The sequence below is a fragment of the Vulpes vulpes genome, chromosome X, assembly GCF_048418805.1.
Source record: "Vulpes vulpes isolate BD-2025 chromosome X, VulVul3, whole genome shotgun sequence".
Taxonomy (NCBI): Eukaryota; Metazoa; Chordata; class Mammalia; order Carnivora; family Canidae; genus Vulpes; species Vulpes vulpes.
The window spans coordinates 43,491,906-43,511,032 of record NC_132796.1 but is presented as its reverse complement, the minus strand read 5'-3'; the positions used below and the strand labels follow the sequence as shown (position 1 = coordinate 43,511,032).

The 19,127-nt window shown below is 39.9% G+C and overlaps 2 pseudogenes; both read right to left on the bottom strand.

Moving 5' to 3' along the window:
• Positions 1-6,114: 6,114 nt before the first annotated feature.
• Positions 6,115-7,031, bottom strand: LOC140593684 (G2 and S phase-expressed protein 1-like; annotated as a pseudogene).
• Positions 7,032-7,051: 20 nt separating this feature from the next.
• Positions 7,052-8,423, bottom strand: LOC112912463 (G2 and S phase-expressed protein 1-like; annotated as a pseudogene).
• Between the last annotated feature and the right edge of the window lie 10,704 nt (positions 8,424-19,127).

The window sequence follows — 19,127 nt, the reverse complement described above, 5'->3', positions numbered from 1 at the left end:
CTTCATATATTCATCTGTTTACTCTTTTGTTTAAAAAGCATAAATTACTCCCACTGAGTCATCATAATTTTTTATACTTAATGTATCTTAGAGATATTTCTTTATGAGCATACGCAGACTTTCATAATTTCTAATACTACATAGTATTCCATTAGATGGATGATTTTATCAGATCAGTTCCCTATGGAGAAGTGCTTTGATTGCTTCCAGTTTTAGCTATTACAAACCAGGCTGCAATGATCATCCAGGGGCATATGTTTTGGTGAACTTCTGCAATGATATCCATAGGGTACATTTTTAATGGCAAGATTACTGAGTATAATGATTAGATGCTTCTGTTTAGCAAGTTAAAAAAAAAAGCCACTGAGAAAAAAAGAAACTGAGCCACTCAGTTTCTTTTAGTTTCCATGTTTTGCAATCCCTACTTTATCCAAGTAGATTTTTAAGTGCAGTCCCCAGACCAGCAGCCTCAGCAGCATCAGGGAACTTCTTACAAAAGGGAATTCTTGGTCCCTACCTCAGATCTACAGAATTTGAAATTCTGAGGAGGGAGATAAGCAATTTGTGTTTTAACAGACTAGGTAATTCTGATGCACACTAAAGGCTGAGAAACATTGCTGTAGGCAAGGTAACCATGAGATGGCTGCCAGTGGCCATGGACACAGTCTCTTCCTTTAAGTTCAGCAAAAACTTCTGATCCAGTCTTTCATATGAGCAGGACTCCTAGGGTGCACCCTAATTGGCTGGCTTACATTACAAATCTCCCCTGAAGTAATAATGTCTGTGGCCAGACATATTAGAATCAGTCTACCCCATAATACATGGACTATGAGTGGGAAGAATAGATACACAAATAAAAACCATGAATTGGTAGAAAGGAAAAAGTAGGAAACGATTGCTGTGAATACTCTAGCAAAGTCCACCCATTTAGTCAAAGAATATGTGCATGTTCTATTTTGATAAATATTGCCAATTTGTACCTGTAAAAAGCTGCACCAACTTACGGTCTCACCAGCAGTGTGTATCTATTTTCTCATATCCTCACTTGCTCTGCATATAATCAAACTTTAAATGCTTCCCAAAATGATAGGTGAAGATGGAGTTTTATTGTTTCGATTTATATTTCTTACATAATACATAAGAAATATACTTCTCATATGCCTCATGGATGAGACTGAACATCTTTTCAAATCTGTATTGATGTATATATGTTTTCCTTTGTAAATTACTTGCTTATTCTTTAGCTCATTTTACTATTGGGTTTTGCCTTTTTCATGTTGATTTTTTTTTCTTAACTTATTGTAAATTAAAGAAACTAGCCCTTGGTCATATATGTTGCAAATATGTTTTCCCAGCTCTGTTGATCTTTTTAATTTGTTTATGGTATTTCTGTCTCACGAAGCTTTTAACTTTTATGACACAAATCTATCAATAGTTTCCTTTATTGGCATCTGGGTTTGGGAGTCTGCTTTAAAAGGGCATTCCCTATTCCTAAGTACATATAAGTACATCCATCTTTTCTTCTAGAATTATGTTTTCATTTTTTTTCCTTTTCCACTTCTGATCCATCTAGAATTATATTTTGGTACAAGGAGTAAGGTAAGGATACTCCGTCCCCTGCCCCAACAACAAATAGCCAGTTGTCTGAGCACTATTTATGGAATAAGCCTTTTTTCTCCCCACTAATTTCAATTGCCACATTTATCATAAACTAAATTCCTTTATGTATTTGGGTCTACTTGTGGAATCTACTTGTTCCATTGATCTAATTCATTTTTTGTTCTATACTGTATGAATCATTTTACTTCTGTAGTATTTTTAATATCTGACAGAACTAGTTTTCTCTCACATTCGTTTTCTTTCTTTCTCTCTTTTTTTTAGAAATGTTCTAGTTTTTCTCCCATATTTACCTTTCAGGTGAACTCAAGTCAATGAAGCTCTTAAAAATTAAGTATACGAGGCCTCCACTCCAGACCTAGTGAAGCAGATTTTATAAAATGTGACACTCCGTAGGGGGTTGAGTAGTATGTCCCCAAGATTCACATTCACCCAGAGCCTGTGATTTTAACCTTATTCAGAAATATTACCTTTGAGGATGTAATCATGTTAAAATGAGGTCATAGGGTGGATCTTAATCCAATGATTGGGATCCTCATAAGAAAAGGGAAATTCAGGCACACAGGGAGAACACCATGTGATGGTGGAGGCATAGTGATACATCTACAAGCCAAGGAATGTCAAGGATCGCAACCACCAAAAGCTAGAAAGAAAGGAAGGATGCTCTGCTAGGGCTTTTAGAAACAGCATGGCCTGCCAACACCTTGATTCTGGACTTCTCACCTCCAGAACAGTGAGATAATAAATTTCTATGGTTTTATGCTATCCAGTTTGTGGTACTTTGCTATGGTAGCCCTAAAAAACTAATACATACTCTATATCTAAATTTTTAAAAAATCTCTAAGTATGATCCTAATATACCACCAACGTTGAGAATCACTGTACTGAATAATAATTATAACCATTCTTGACTCACTCAGTATTTAGTAGAAGTAAAAAAACAGGATGACTGAAATAATTCTCCTTTTTAAAAGGGAGACTTGGTGTTGAAACAACCAGCTATCCATTTGGGGAAAACTTACTTTATCCCTATATCATGTCAAATTCACTAGAATAAACTCTAAAAGTATTCTAGGAGCTGGGAACAAGAGAAAATCCCTACTCTTATGGAGTTTCCAATCTAAAGAGACACAACAAATAGATAACTTTGGAGAGGTGATCTATGAAGAAAATAAATCGAGGCACCTGGGTGCCTCAATGGTTGAGCGTCTGGCCTTCAACTTAGGTCATGATCCCGGGGTCCTGGGATAGAGTCCCCCATCAGGCTCCCTGCAGGGAGCTTTCTTCTTCCTCTGCCTATGTCTCTGTGTCTCTCATGAGTAAATAAATAAATAAAATATTTTTAAAAAGAAAAGAAATGAAGGTAATGAACTAAGGTACATATTAATGGAGAGTGGGTGGTCAGTTTAGTTAGGGTAGCCGGGAAGGCCTTCTGGAAGAACAGGTAGTTGAACCAAGTGCTGAAGGTGTCAGCCATAGGAAGGTCTGGGGAAGAGAGTATCTAGATAGGAAAAGCACAAAGGTTTGAGAAGGAAATGAGTTTAAGGTAGATTAAAGACATAGATGGAAAGCACTATAACAGAAGGAGAAAAAGAGAAAATGGTTGTTGCCTTGGATAAGAAAGACCTTTTTTTAGAAAAAAGATTTTATTTATTCATGAGAGACACAGAGAGAGGCAGAGACATAGGCCGAGGAAGAAGCAGTCTCCTCACAGGCAACCTGATGTGGAACTCGATTCCCAAACTGGGACTACGCCCTGAGCCAAAGGCAGATGCTCAACCACTGAGCCACTCAGGCATCCCAAGAAAGGCCTTCTAATAGTAAACAAAACAGAAAAAACAATAGAAGAAAAAGGTTGATATAATCAAATCACTATACAAACATTTAAAACTTCTGTATGATAACACAAACCATAAACATGTTACATATTATGGAAGAATATCAGCAACATGCATAATAGATAAAGGGTGAATATTCAGAACTAGAAATGACTCCTACAACTCAATATGGAAAAGACAATGCTGTAAGAAAACCTAAACAAAGTTTACAAGCAGTTCATAAAGGATGGACTAAAAAACATATGAAATGATATTCAACTTCACTAGCAATGATACAATGAAAATTTAAAACAAATAAACATAAGTTACCATTTTTTTTCCATCCATCAGACCGGTAAACAGTTTAAAAGTTAGAGTCTGAGGAAACATGAAGAAATACTGCTGATGAGAATGAAAATTGGCATAATGCTTTTGAAAGGCAACTTGGCAGTATGTATTGAAATTTCAAATGTCCATACCCCAGCAACCCACTTTCGAAGTGTTCACCTAGAGAAACATGACAGCTCAGGAAACTCCTACTGGTATGTTTGCTGCTGCTCTTTATTAGAGAAAAATAAAACCATTTTAAATATCCATCAGAGGCTAGGGGTTTATCAATCTTGTTAATTCTTTCAAAAAAGCAGCTCTTAGTTTCATTGATCTGTTTTACTGTTTGTTTTTTAATTTCTGTATCATTGATTTCTGCACTAACCTTATTATTTCTTTTCTGCCGGATTTAGGCTTTATTTGCTGCTTTTACCAGCTCCTTTAGGTGTAAGTTTAGGTAGTCTATTGAGAACTTTATTTCATTTTTGTTAAGATTTTATTTATTTATTTGACAGAGAAATAGCACACAAACAGGGGGAGCAGAAGGCAGAAGGAGAGGAGGAGGGAGAAGTAAGCTTTCCACTGAGCAGGGAGCCCCATGTGGTGCTCAATCTCAGGACCTCAGGATCATGACCAGAGCTGAAGGCAGATGCCTAATCGACTGAGCCACCCAGGTGCCCCAAGACCTTTCTTATTTCTTGAGGAAGGCCTGTACTGCTATATACTTCCCTCTTAGGACTGCACCTGCTGCATCCCAAAGGTTCTGAACTGTCATGTTTTTCATTTTCTTCCATGTGTTTTTAAAAATTTCTTCTGTAATTTTCTGGTTGACCCATTCGTTCTTTAGTAGGATATTCTTTAAACTCTATGTATGCGTGGTTATTCCCAATTTTTTCTTATGGTTGACTTCAAGTTTCATAGCATGTGGTCTAAAAATATGCATGCTATGATCTCAGTCTTTTTGTACCATTTGAGTCCTGATTTGTGAGCCAGTATGTGATCTATTCTTTCAAAAAGAAAAGAGAAAGAACCCAAATAAATAAAATCATGAATGAAAGGAGAGATCCCAACCAACACTGCAGAAATACAATTATAAGAGAATATTATGAACAATTATATGCCAACATATTAGGCAATCTGGGAGAAAGGGATAAATTCCTAGAAACATATAACCAAAACAGAAGCAGGAAGAAACAGAACCCGAACAGACCCATAACAGCAGAGAAGTTGAATCAGTGATAAAAAATATCCCAACAAAGAAATTGAATCAGTAATAAAAAATCTCCCAGCAAACAAGAGTCCAGGGCCAGATGGCTTCCCAGGGGAATTCTACCAAACACTTAAAGAAGAATTAATACTATTCTTCTGTTACTGTTCCAGAAGAAATAGAAGGCAAACTTCCAAGCCCATTCTATGAGGCCAGCATTACCTGGATCCCAAAACCAGACGAAGACTCCACTAAGAAGGAGAATTACAGACCAATATCCCTCATGAATATAGACGCACCAAGATACTAGTTAGTAGAATCCAAAAGTACATCCTAAGGATTATTCACCATGACCAAGACTTGAATTTATTCCTGGGCTGTAGGGGTGGTTTAACATCCTGAAATCAATCAACATCATGTCAAAGGACACAATCAATCCTGAAATCAATCAACATCATGTCAAAGGACACAAACCATATGATCCTTTCCATAGATGCAGAAAAAGCATTTGACAAAATACAGCATCGTTTCTTTTGTATGTGTGTGCTTTAATACATTTTCTTTCATTCTACAATTTAGTGTAAATCTGTAATATTTAACTTTTCATGCAAACTTAATTTTAAAAATAGTCACTTGCTATTTTACATACAAAAGATTCAAAACAAGATTCTTCATCTGGAGCCACTGCAACTCCATGCTCCTGCTGGGTGCTCGGGGCAACAGAAGGGGGAGCTGCTGGACAGCAATGGCCTTCCGGAGCCCCAAACACCCCCTGTCCCGCAGCATGCCCTCCAGGCTCTGGACTTTTACTGGGAGTTGGTGTTTTCCCCCCAATACAATTTCTCCTAAAATTTCTTTCTTTTTTTTTTAAGATTTCATTTATTTATCCATGAGAGACAGAGAGAGAGAGAGAGAGAGAGAGAGAGAGAGAGGCAGAGACACAGGCAGAGGGAGAAGCAGGCTCCATGCAGGGAGCCTGACATGGGACTCGATTCAGGGTCTCCAGGATCACACCCTGGGCTGAAGGCGGCGCTAAACCGCTGAGCCACACGGGCTGCCCCTAATATTTATTTCTAAGGGTTGAAAAACACCTTAGGACTGACCGCTCTTTTAACAAAGAGTAAAGTGCAAAGAACTGTATTCTACTCAGAACTGGAGAAGTGGAGAATCCATGGTTTCCACATAGGCTGTAGGACTCAGCTGAATCAGAGGAACAGCTAAGTCTATCAGCTGTGCCACCTCATGGGGAGGCTTGGACACCGTGTTTCTGTTCACATCCGGAGTGTTTATCAGTAGGCCGATCGGAGGTCTGCTCTCAGATCCCAGAGTGGCGTTTGCTTCCGGAGTATTGCCAAAGTCAACAAGAGGGAAGTCAATCAGGGCTGTGCTTTCAGCTTTCGGAGTGATGGCAAGTTGATCCACCTTGAAGTCCTTGAGAGGCGGGGCTGCATCCAGCACTGCTTCCGTGCTTATAGTTTTTGAAAAAGTCCCCTTTTTCTGGAGAAGAGTTAAGTGCCTGTTGTGGCACAGCCAACAGAGGGGAGAAAGGCCAGTCAAGCGAGGAGTCCCCGCACTTAGAGGTAGCTTATCTGTGGCACTCCCTCGTGGGTGCAACTCTCACGCAAGATTTTTTTTTCCGGGGCTCGGAAGAACGCGGTGGAGCCGACGCACAGAGGGGCAAAACCAGAGCTCACAGTTTTAGGGGTGACCGGTGGAAGACCAGAGAGCCGACGGCTGGCAGGTGTGGGCAGAGCTGATGCGTGCTTCGTACTCACGGGCGTCCTTGTACTGCTTAGGAGGCTTTGCGAGCCTCTAGCAGCCGCGCGGTGGACAACCACCCTCCCCACCGCAACGTACAGGATTGCGGCCTCTGTACCCCACAGGACTTGGGCGTCGCGCTAAAACTTGGGAAACTTAAATTGACTTGTACGGGTGGGCAGAGCCAGCGTCTCGCATTCTAGGTAGGAGTCACGCCTCCTTGCACGCCCGGCTGTATCCAACTGAGAGGGCTGTGACACGCTGGAGCGGGACTCGGTCTTGGGCCTCCAGTTTGGTTCTGGCATCCCGGCTCTACTGAGAGCCGCTAGGCTAGGAGCCTTAGCTGGGTATGCCGTCCCCTCAGCCACCGCGGCGCTTGCCCCGCCTCAGGACTCACCCGCAGGGCCTGCCTGCAGAGGCTGCCGGGCATGGCGGGTGGTGTTTTTTTGTATGACTCGCTGGGGTTTGACCCCGGCGGGGAACTGCTTGCAGGAGTCCTTGCAGGTTCATTTGATCTAGCTCTGCGGGCTGCTGGAGAGGCACACGCGCTGCAAATCACAACCCAAATGGACCCTGACGAAGAGGACTTTCTCGAAAGACCACCAGCACAACCATGTGGTTTCAATAGGGTTTTCTTCAGCCCCAACTTGTTTGGAATAGGGAGGGATCACTTGCTTTGGACCCAATGGTTTCCACCAGCTGGCACGCTCTCGAGCAGCACTGGACTTGCCAGGGGGCACATCCCTGTGGGATTCCTTTTCATTTAGGATTTTCATACTGGAAGGACTAGCTGGTATCCTTTTCATAGGCTGCTCGGTGGCCACATGAATGTTTTTCCCTCTCACAGACAAAGCTCCAGGGCGCACCAATTTGCTGATGACCATTTTCTGAGTCTCTGCCTGATGTGGAGGGTGAGCATTTCTTGGTTCGACTGGCAAAGAAGAGCAGAGTGAGCGTGGGGATCCCTGTGTTAGGGCAAGGCCAGCCTGGGTGGAGCGCTTGGCAGGGCCACGCCAGAGGAGGTCAGGGTTCCCCAAAGCGGCAGGCCCCCCAAGGGGCTGTCTGATGGGTAATTTGTCTCCCTCTTAAGTGACTAGGGGCTTTTCTTCTTTTCACTTTCTTTCTCAAAGAGGTTTATTTTTTGATTGCTGTATAAATCTCTCCACGCCCTGGCTCCAAAGTTCTTCAACTATGACATCTCGGGCTGCCTTGTTTTTGCTTTTGCTTTGTATCTGTAAGGCCAATAAGTGAGCTTTTTATACACTTCCACAAATTTTTCCCCAGTGAGAGGACTCCAGGTGAAGTGACATTCCAAGGCTGGCAAAAGAGGTTCTTTGAGAATGTGATGATTTCCAAGCTGGCAACAACACATCTTTCCTTTTTTTTTAAGATCTGGTTTATTTATTCATGAGAGACACAGAGAGAGAGAGGCAGAGACACAGGCAGAGGGAGAAGCAGGCTCCATGCAGGGAGCCCAATGTAGGACTCGATCCTGGAACACCAGGATCACACCCTGAGCTGAAGGCAGATGCTCAACCACTGAGCCACCCAGGTGTCCCAGCGACACATTTTTCTTTATGTTCAACATGTCCAAAGAAGACTTCATGTTCATTTGCACTTCAAAAAGATAATGAAATATCCAAGTCAAATTTTTCATCAGCGAAGAGAAAAATGTCATCCTCCTTGGGAACATCCATCTCTGCTTCTCCTGGCTGGCTGGTTGGCAGGCTGGCTGAAGGCACGAGGCCAATGTGTCCTCTTTCTATGGTGAGGACTGTCATGGAGTCACCTGGTGATGGCAACACCAGCATCCTTTCTTGATTAAAAAAAAAAAAACCCCTCTGCAATGTGGGGATAAAGGGAGCATACCTCAACATCCTAGATGCCATATACAAAAAACCCACAGAGGGATGCCTGGGTGGCTCAGTGGTTGAGCAACTGACTTCAGCTTGGGTAGTATTCCCAGGATCCTGGGATCAAATCCCACATCAGGCTCTCCCCAGGCAGCCTGCTTCTCCCTCTGCCTATGTCTCTGCCTCTCTCTGTGTGTCTCTCATGAATAAATAAAATCTTAAAGAAAAAAAGACCCACAGCAAATATCCTCAATGGAGAAAAACAGAGAGCTCTTCCCTTCTGAGGTCAGGAACATGACAAGGATGTCAACTCTCACCACTGTTGTTCGACACAATACTGGAAGTCCTAGCCTCAACAATCAGATAACAAAAAGAAATAAAAGGCATAGAATTAGCAAAAAAAAAAAAAAAGTCGAATTTTCACTCTTTGTAGATGACATGGTACTCTACGTGGGAAGACTACCAAAAAATTGCTAGAAGTGATAACAGAAAATCAGCAAAGTTGCAGGATATAAAATCAACACGCAGAAGTCTGTTACATTTCTACATACTAACAATGAAGCAGCAGAAAGAGAAATCAAAGAATCAATTCATTTATAATTGTACCAAAAACCATAAAACTGCCTAGGAATAAACCTAACCAAAGAGGTCTATACTCTGAAAACCAAAGAATACTTACGAAAGAAATTTAGGAAGACACAAAGAAATGGGAAAACATTCCATGCTCATGGATTGGAAGAACAAATATGGTTAAAACATCTATGCTACCCAGAGCAATCTATACTTTCAATGCAATCTGTACCAAAATACCACCAGCATTTTTTCACAGAGGCAGGACAAACAATTCTAAAATTCGTATGGAATGCTCGCTTCAGCAGTATATATGCCAAAATTTGTATGGAACCAGAAAAGACCCTGAATAGCTAAAGGAATGTTGAAAAAGAAAACCAAACCTGGTGGCATCGTAATTGTGGACTTCAAGCTATTACAAAGCTGTAATCATCAAGACAGTATGATACCAGCACAAACACAGACACACAGATCAATAGAACAGAAGACAGAACCCAGAAATGGACCCTCAACTCTATGGCCAACTAATCTTTGACAAAGCAGGAAAGAATATCCAATGGAAAAAGTCCCTTCAACAAATGGTGTTGGGAAAATTGGATGGCCACCTGCAGAAGAATGAAACTGGACCACTTTCTTACATCATACACAAAAATAAATTCAAAATGGATGAAAGACCTAAATATGAGACAGAAGTCCATCAAAATTCTTTTTTTTAATTTTTATTTATTTATGATAGTCACAGAGAGAGGGAGAGAGGCAGAAGCAGGCTCCATGCACCGGGAGCCCGACGTGGGATTCGATCCCTTGTCTCCAGGATTGCGCCCTGGGCCAAAGACAGGCACTAAACCGCTGTGCCACCCAGGGATCCCCCATCAAAATTCTTGAGGAGAACACAGATAACAACCTCTATGACCTCAGCTGCAGCAAATTCTGGCTAGAGACATCTCCAGAGGCAAGAGAAACAAAAGCAAAAATGAACTATTGGGACTTCATCAAGATAAAAAGCTTTTGTACAGCAAAGGAAACAAAGAACAAAACTAAAAGGCATCCTATGGAGTGGGAGAAGATATTTGCAAAGGACATAGCAGATAAAGAGCTAGTATCTAAATCTATTAAGAACTTATCAAACTCAACACCCAAAAAAACAAACAAAACAAAAATCCAGTCAAGTAATGGGCAGAAGACATGAACAGACACTTCTCCAAAGAAGAAACAGAAATGGCTAGGAGGCACATGTAAAAATTTTCACCATCATTCCACATCAGGGAAATACAAAACAAAACCATAATGAAATAAATACCACCTCACACTGGTCAAAATGGCTAAAAAATTACAACTCAGGAAATAATAGATGTCAAGGATGCAGAGAAAGGGGAACCCTCTTACACTGTTGGTGGGAATGCAAAGTGGTGCAGCCACTCAGGAAAACAGTAGGGAGTTTCCTCAAAAAGTTAAAAATAGAACTACCCTATAGTCTAGCAATTGCACTACTAGTTACTTATCCAAGGGATACAGACATTGTGATTCAAAAGGGTACATGCACCCAATGTTTATAGCAGCAATGTCCACAGTAGCCAAAATATGGAAAGAGCCCAGATGTCCATCGGCAAATGACTAGATAAAGAAGATGTGATATATGTATATAAATGGAATATCACTCAGCCATCAAAAGGATGAAATCTTGCCATTTGCAATGATGTGGATGGAACTAGAGGGTTTTATGCTAAGGAAAATAAGTCAGCCAGAGAAAGACAAAACCATATGATTTCACTCATACGTGGAATTTAAGAAACAAAACAAATGAACATGCTGGAAGGGAAGGAAAAATAAAATAAGATTAAAATAGGGAGGCAAACCATAAGAGACACTGAACTCTAGGAAACAAACTAACAGTTGCTGGAGGGGAAGTTGGAAGGGAGAGATAATTGGGTGACAGGCATTAAGGAGGGCACTTGATGTAATGAGCACTGGGTGTTATATGCAACTTATGAATCACCAAATTCTACCTCTGAAAATAATTTTTTAAATTTATGCAAAAAAATAAAGACAGGGAAGAATGATTAAAAAAAAAACACAAGATTCATCTATAGCCTTTGACAAGAGACCCATTTTAGACTTAAAGACACCTACAGATTGAAAATGAAGGGATGGAGAAACATCTATCAGGCAAATGGATGTCAAAAGAAATCTGGGATAATAATACTTATATTGGACAAAATAGACTTTAATACAAAGACTGTAGGGGCACCTGGGTGGCTCAGTCGGTTTTGCCTCGATTCTTGGTTTCAAATGGCATCATGATCTCAGGGTCCTGGGATTGAGCCCTGTGTCGAGCTCTACACTCAGCGTGGAGTCTATTTCAGGTTCTCTCTCCCTCTCTCTCTGCCCCTCCCACTTGTGCTCGCTCTCTCTCTCAAATAAATGAATAAATCATAAATAAATAAACAAATAAATAAAGACTGTAATAAGAGACAAAGAAAGACATACATAAAAATAAATGGGTCAGGGGATGCCTGGGTGGCTCAGCAGTTGGGTGTCTGCCTTCTGCCCGGGGCATGATCCTGGAGTCCCGGAATCGAGTCCCACATTGGGCTCCCTGCATGGAGCCTGCTTCTCTCTCTGCCTATGTCTCTGTCTTTCTGTGTCTCTCATGAATAAATAAATAAAATCTTTAAAAACGAACTAAATAAATAAGTGGGTCAATCCAACAAGAAGATATAACAATGATAAATATTTATGCAACTAATATAGGGGCACCCAAATACATAAAACAGTTAATAACAAACATAAAAGAACTAATCAATAATAATACTAGGGGACTTTAACGTTCCCACTTACATCAATGGACAGAGCATCTAAAGAGAAAATCAACAAAGAAACAATGGCTTTGAATGACGCACTAGAACAGATGGATATAACAGATGTATTCCGAACATTCCATCCTAAAGCAGCAGAATACACATTTTTTTCAAGTGCACATGGACATTCAACAGATTACACATTAGCTCACAAAACAAGCCTCAACAAATTCAATAAGGTCGAAGTCATACCACGTATCTTTTCTGACCACAGTGCTATGAAACTTGAAGTCAACCACAAGAAAAAAATCTGAAAAGACCACAAATACATGAAGGTTAAAGAACATGCTACTGAAGAATGAATGGGTCAACTAGGAAATCAAAAAAGAAATTTTTAAAATATGGAAACAAATGAGAAAGAAAATACAGCAGTTCAAAACCTTAGGGATACAGCAAAAGTGGTTCTAAAACAGAAGTTTAGACCAATACAGGCCTACCTCAAGAAGCAAGGAAAATCTCAAACAATCTACCCTTACACCTAAAGGAGATAGAAAAGTACAACAAACCCTAAAACTGGCAGAATGAAGGAAGTAATAATGATTAGAGCAGAAATAAATGATATACAAAGTAAAAACAATGGAACTGGCCAATTACACCAGGAGCTGGTTCTTTGAAAAAAAAATCAATAAGATTGATAAACCTCTAGCCAAACTTACCCAGAAAAAAGAGAAAGGACTAAAATAAATAAAATCATAAGTGAGAGAGGAGAAATAACAATCAACACCACAGAGATATAAACTATCATAAGAGAATATGATGAAAAACTATATGCCAACATATTGGACAACCTAGAAGAAATGGATACATTCCTAAAAACATATAAATTACCAAAACTGAAGCAGGAAGAAATAGAAAACTTGAACAGACTGATAACCAGTAAAGAAACCAAATCAGTAAAAAAGAGAAAAAAAAAAAAACCTTCCAACAAACAACCGCAGAGCCATATAGCTTCACAGGCAAATTCTATCAAACATTTAAAGAAGAGTTAATATCTATTCTCAAACTATTCCAAAAAAGAGAAAAGGAAGGAAAACTTCCATATTCATTCTTTGCGGTCAGCATTATCCTGATATCAAAGCCAAATAAAGACACCAGTAGAAAAGAGAACTACATGCCAATATCTCTGATGAACATAGATGCAAAATCCTCAACAAAAAACTAGCAAAACGAATCCAACAATGTATTTAAAAAATCTTTTACCATGATCAAGTGGGATTTATTCCTGGGTTGCTAGAGTGCTTCCATATTTGCAAATCCATCCACCTGAGACACCACATTAATATGAGAAAGGTTAAGAATCATATGATCATTTCAATAGATGCAGAAAAAACACTTGACAAGATACGTCGATTCATGATAAAAACCCTCAACAATGTAGGTTTAGAGGGAACATACCTCATCATACTAAAGGCCATCTAAAAACCCCATAGGGAAAATCATCCTTTTTTTAAAAAAAATGTATTTCAAGTTTTTATTTAAATTCTAATTCATTGGGGATCCCTGGGTGGCTCAGCGGTGTAGCGCCATCTTCAGCCCAGGGCGTGACCCTGGAGACCTGGGATCGAGTCCCACGTCGGGCTCCCTGCGTGGAGCCTGCTTCTCCCTCTGCCTGCGTCTCTGCGCGCCTCACTCTCTCTCTCTCTCTCTCTGTGTGTGTGTGTTTCTCATGAATAAATAAATAAAATCTTTAAAAAAAGACCTAGTTCATTGGGCAGTTCCGGTGGCTCAGCAGTTCAGTTTAGCGCCGCCTTCAGCCCAGGGCGTGATCCTGGAGACCCAGGATGGTGTCCCACATTGGGCTCCCTGCATGGAGCCTGCTTCTCCCTCTGCCTGTGTTTCTGCCTCTCTCTCTCTCTCTCTGTCTCTGTCTCTGTCTCTGTCTCTGTCTCTCATGAATAAATAAATAAAATCTTTAAAAATAAATAAATTCTAGTTCATTAACAGATATGGTAAAATTGGTTTTAGGTGTAGAATTTAGTGATTCATCGCTTACATATAATATCCAGTGTGAACATCATCCCTAATCGGTTAAAACTGAGAGTTTTCCCCTAAGGTCAGCAACAAGACAAGGATGTCCACTCTCACCACTTTTATTCAACATAGTACTGGAAGTTCTTGCCACAGCAGTCAGACAACAAAAAGAAATAAAGGCATCCAAATCAGTAAGGAAGAAGTCAAACTTTCACTATTCACAGATGACATACTGTATATAAAAAAATCTGAAAGACTCCACTAAAAAACTACTAGAACTGAGAAACAAATTCAGTAAAGTCACAGGATACAAAAATCAATGTACATAAACCCATTGGATTTCTATACAGCAATAATGAAGAAGCAAAAGAAGAAATTAAGAAAACAATCCCATTTACAACTGCACCATAAAAATAAGATAATAATAAGGAATAAACCTAACCAAAGAGTTGAAAGACCTATACCCTGAAAAGTATAAAACACATATGAAAGAAATTGAAGATGACAGAAAAAAGGGAAATACATTCCATGATCATAGATTAGAAGAACAAATATTGTTAAAATGTCTATTCTACCCAAAGCAATCTACACATGTGATGCAATCAAAATACCAACAGCATTCTTCACAGAACAAGAGCAAGCAATCCTAAAATTTGTATGGAACCACAAAAGACCCCGAATGGCCAGAGCAATCCTCTGGACTACTTTCTTACACAATACACAAAAATAAATTCAACATGGATTAATCACTTATATATGAAACCTGAACCCATAAAAATCCTAGAAGTGAACACAGGCAGTAACTTCTTTAACATCAGCTATAGCAACTTCTTTATAGATACGTCTCCTAAAGCAAGGGAAATAGAAGCAAAACAAACTGTTGAGACTACATCACAAAAACAGCTTCTGCATAGTGAAGGAAACAATCAACAAACCAAAAAGCAACCTACAGAATGGGAGGACATATTTGCCAATGACATATCCAATGAAGGGTTAGTATCCAAAATATATAAGAACTCATAAAATTAAACGCCCTAAAATAATCCAATTAAGAAATAGCGGGAGACATGAATAGGTATTTTTCCAAAGAAGACATACAGATGGCCAACAGACACATTAAAAGATGATCAACCTCACTCATCATCAGGGAAATACAAATCAAAAGTACAATGCCATATCACTTCAAACATGTCAGAATGGCTAAAGTCAACAACACAGGAAAGAATTAAGTGTTGACAAGGATATGGAGAAAGGAGAACTTTCACACTGTTGGAGGGAATACAAACTGGTGCGAGAAAGTAACAGTAAAACAGTACGGGGGTTCCTCAAAAAGTTAAAACAGAACTGCCCTATGATCTAGCAATTGTACTACTAAATATTTGCCCTAAAAATACAAAAATACTGTTTCAAAGGGATGCATGCACCATGATGTTTATAGCAGCATTATCTACAGTAGCCAAATTATGGAAACAGTCAAAGTGTCTATTGACTGATGAATGGATAAAGATATATATATAATTATTATATGCATTATTATTATTATAATAAATATGTGATATATATATGATTATTACTCATAAAAATGAACAAAATCCTGCCATTTGCAATGACATGGGTGGAGCTAGAGAGTATTATGCTAAGCCAAATAAGTCAGTTACAGAAAGACAAACACCATATGATTTCACTCATGTGTACTTTAAGAAACAAAACAAATGAGCAAAAAGCAAAAAGAGAGAAAGAGAGGGCAGCTCCCGTGGCGCAGCAGTTTGGCGCCGCCTGCAGCCTGGGGTGTGATCCTGGAGACCTGGGATCGAGTCCCACGTGGGGCTCCCTGCATGGAGCCTGCTTCTCCTTCTGCCTGTGTCTCTGCCTCTCTAAATAAATAAATAAATAAATAAATAAATAAATAAATAAATAAATAAATAAATAAAATATTAAAGAGAGAGAAAAAACTGACAGACTCTTAACTACAGAAAGTAAACTGATGGTTTACCAGAAGGGAGGTGGTTGGGGGGATGAGTTAAGTAGGTTTGGGGGATTAAAGAGAGCACTTGTTATGATGAGCACCCAGTGATGTATGGAAGTGTTGAATAACTATATAGAACACCTGAAACTAATGTTACACTGTATGTCAACTAGCTGGAATTTAAAGAAAAAACTTAAAAAAAAATAGTAAAAATTAAAAAAAAACTTTCTGGCTCACTTTTCTGCAAATTCAATTAGTCATCAAGTTTATATTTTTAGGAACTTCATTTTCTTTTTAAATATTTTTCACTTGGGTATAGTTTACACAGAATGTTACATTAGTTCTAGATGTACAGCATAGTGATTCAAGTTCTCCATACATTATGCCGCACTCACTACAAGTGTAGCTCCCATCTGTCACCATTTAACACTATTACATTATCATTGACTATATTCCCCATGCTGTGCCTTTATTACCATGATTTATTCATTCTATAACTAGAAGCCTGTGTCTTTTATTCTTCTACACTCATTTTGCCCATCTCCCAATCCCCTCCCCTCTAGCAACCATCAGTTTGTTCTCTATAGTTATAGATTTGAATCTTTTTTGTTTATTCATTCACTTTGTTTTTTAGATTTAGCAACTTTATTTCCCACCAATATAATAGAAAGCACCATCAGTCATAATATTGCAAATAATATTTAATAACATATCTTGAAAAGGAACTCTGTGCAACTGTTACTGGGACTGTGCTTTGTACCCTGTGAAGACATTGGGATGGATTATGATAAGTTGTTTCAAAAGACAAATTTTAATGTATCTAGAGCTGATGATTCTTGTGGAAAAATTCTTCTAAAAAAATTTAACCCTTCATACAAATCATTTTTGTGTAAGTCTGAGTCTAATTTTATTTTATTTTTTAAGATTTTATTTATTTATTCATGAGAGACAGAGAGAAGCATAGACATAGGAAGAGGGAGAAGCAGGCTCCCTGCAGGGAGCCCAAAGCAAGGACTTGATCCCAGGACCCTGAGATCAGGCCCTGAGCCAAAGGCAGATGCTCAACCACTGAGACACCCAGGTGCCCCTCCCAGTCTAATTTTTAAAAGATTTATTTATTTATTTATTTATTTTTTATTTATTCATGAGAGAGACAGAGAGAGAGAGAGAATGGCAGAGACACAGGCAGAGGGAGAAGCAGGCTCCATGCAGGGAACCTGACGTGGGACTCGATCCCGGGTCTCTAGGATCATGCCCTGGGCTGAAGGCGGCGCTAAACCCCTGAGCAACCGAGGCCGCCCTTAAATATAAATTTATACAATGGCATTTGGTGTTTCCTCTGACATTTTCTGTAACTTGTGTCCTCTTCCCCAGATTTATATGTTAAAATCCTAACCCCCAATGTGATGGTATTAGGGGGTGGTGACTTTAGTAAATGATTAGGCTTTGAGGGCAGAGCACTCATGAATTAGGTTAGTGCCCTTACGAAAGAGACCCCAAAGAGCTCTGTCACCCCTTCTACCACACGGCAAGAAGATGGCCAGAGAAATGAATCAGAAAATGAGTTCTTCCTAGAGACTGAATCTGCCAGACCCTTGTTCTTGGGCTTCCTAGTCTCCAGAAATAAAATTTTGCTATAGCAGCCTAAACAAAGACAAGGTCATACAAGAAATGGAATATGGTTTCCCAATTTATTTATAATTCAAAATGCCTGTTTATGTATTCTGCCAATGTATCTTCAGTTACAAGGAAAACACTTCTAAACTGTGCTCCTCGTTAATAATCAGCTCACTGGAAGCTTTCATCAAATGTATCTAATGTGATGATCATCAAATTTCATTTCCATTTTTATGCCTGTGGTTATTTGTTGCAATGTTTCAGCAATTTTCAAAACCAGAGGTTCTAAACTCTTTAAAGAATTCTAATAACTCACAATGTACTTTACTGCAATGTCCGTAGATACACTTTTGTAACAATTTACGGACAAAGTTTACTGCTTGGGTACCAGCAGTTCCTGTCCCACTGCTCAAGCCAGAGTTAATATTTGTGCAGATGCTGCAGGCTCTGCTAATAAGAGGGCAAAATTGCCTCTCACCATGGGCCTGGTCACTGCCTCTACGCAGAAGCCATCCTTCCTCTCAGGGCTACAGACACTACCACCACTGCTGCTTCTGCTATTGCTGCCACCATTGTCACTGGCCCAATGTCTCCCCTCTGGGCTGCAGACTGCCCCAGATGTGTTTGTGCATGCCAGGCAGCCTGACCATTTCCTCAGCATGCACATAACCTACCATGCCCATGTTCTGTGCACATTGCCACCCAGTGTATCTCTACTGCTTATGTGTATACTTCATTGTCACATTGGATCACAAGACACAAGTTGAAAGATAAAATTATTAAGAATGTGAAGACGGCAACAGTAGAGTGTTAAACCAAGCCTGAAACCCCGTCTGGGAGCACAGCTCCCAGCAGGTGGCACATTCTTTTTTTTTTTTTTTAAAGATTTTATTTATTTATTCATGAGAGAGAGAGAGAGAGAGAGAGAGAGAGAGAGAGAAGCAGAGACACAGGCAGAGGGAGAAGCAGGCTCCATGCAGGGAGCCTGATGTGGGACCTGATCCAGGGACTCGAGGTTCACTCCCTGGGCCAAAGGCAGTGCTAACCGCTGAGCCACCCAGGGATCCCACATTCTTAAAGAAAGCCCTGGAGGAGTGGGTTGGTGTTCTTAGCTACCTAGTTTGGCATCTGAGGAACCATCCTACTAGTTTTTATTCTCACTTGGAATCGAGTGTAAACCCGATTTTGCTTCTATAATTCAAATTATGCAAAGAATGATTGATTACCTACCCCTGCTACATCGATCTTAGAAACACCAGTTGCTGTTAAATCCAACTAGTGGAATAATGGAGTGGTGAAGAGCCTAGATTCTGAACTTGTATTGCCAGGAACCCCATCTTGGATATGTACTAGCTATATGACCTTGAGTAAGTGATTTAAAGTCTCTGTATAGGGACGCCTGAGTGGTTCAGTCGTTGAGCATCTACCTTCAGCTCAGGGCATGATCCTGGAGTTCTGGGATCTAGTCCCATATCAGGCTCCCTGCAGGGAGCCTTCTTCTCCCTTTCCCTCTGTATGTCTCTGCATCTCTCTGTGTGTCTCTCATGAATAAGTAAATAAATAAGT